Below are 1,218 nucleotides of genomic sequence, written 5' to 3' on the forward strand. Positions count from 1 at the left end.
ATCAGTAACAGTATCAGTTTTCACCTTCTCTGTTCCTCGCTAATTCTCCTTATAGTCTTAAAGTTTCTAATTTTCTCAACAAGATGATCATCAGAGACACAAATAACACAAGGGAACGCTCGTGTGTGTGTGTGTGTGTGTGTGTGTGTGTGTGTGTGCGTGTGAGTGAGTGTGTGTGTGTGTGTGTGTGTGTGTGTGAGTGAGTGAGTGAGTGTGTGTGTGTGTGTGTGTGTGTGTGTGTGTGTGTGTGTGTGTCTGTGTGTTTGTTTGTGTGTGTGGTCCATCATAGCGATGGAAACCAAAGCCATTTCAAGAAAACTTCATACGCTTACAACTGGTACGAGGAAACGATTACCATGTGGGTAATACACACCTAGCACCAAGCACGGGAGGGGGCGGGGGGGAGGGAGTAAAGATACGTCAGCGTCATTCATTCCCATCTACACAAATCAAAAATGTTTTGCATCACCTCGGTTCCGAGAGTTCCGGAACCTGTACAGAAAATTGGAATAGAGATCAACATAAACATCATTACAATGGAAGGAATACCGCTAGCTGCATACAGGCGTTGATATTAGTCAACGAGGACAGTTGAAAATGCGTGCCCCGAGCGGGACTCGAACCCGGGATGTCCTGCTTACATGGCAGACGCTCTATCCAGCTGAGCCATCGAGGACACAGGGGACTTATCTCTGGCACGACTCCCGTCGGACCCACATTCCAAACTTATTGTCCCGCACTGTATCCATAGTGCCCTTGCCCATTATTACTCGCGGCTTTTTGCCGATTCCTGTAAATGTGCAGAGGATACAGGCTTTTGAAATGTTGTGCTACAGAAGAATTCTGAGGATTATATCGGTAGATCGCGTAACTAATGAGGGGGTACTGAAAAGAACTGGCAGAAAAATTTATGACACAGCCTGAGCGGAAGACGGGATCGGTTGATACATCCTGAGACATATAAGGATCACCAATTTAATATTAGATGGAAGTGGGGGGGGGGATGAAAATTGTTGAGGGAGACCAAGAAATGAATACAGTAAGCAGATTTAGAGTAATTATTCAGAGATGAAGAGGCTTGCACACGATAGAGTTGTGTGGAGAGCTGCATCAAACCAGTCTCTGGACTGAAGACTCCCAACAATCTAATTCCCTCAGCATCACCCGACTTAATTCGACTACCTTCCACTACCCTCGTTTTGCTTTTGTTGATGTTCA

At 45.6% G+C, this 1,218-nt stretch overlaps 1 non-coding gene across 1 annotated transcript; it reads right to left on the reverse strand.

Moving 5' to 3' along the window:
- Window positions 1-602: 602 nt before the first annotated feature.
- On the reverse strand, window positions 603-676 carry Trnat-ugu (transfer RNA threonine (anticodon UGU)). The gene has a single exon. It is a non-coding gene; the product is annotated as a tRNA-Thr (tRNA).
- Window positions 677-1,218: the final 542 nt, after the last annotated feature.

The sequence above is a fragment of the Schistocerca cancellata genome, chromosome 1 (assembly GCF_023864275.1).
Source record: "Schistocerca cancellata isolate TAMUIC-IGC-003103 chromosome 1, iqSchCanc2.1, whole genome shotgun sequence".
NCBI lineage: Eukaryota > Metazoa > Arthropoda > Insecta > Orthoptera > Acrididae > Schistocerca > Schistocerca cancellata.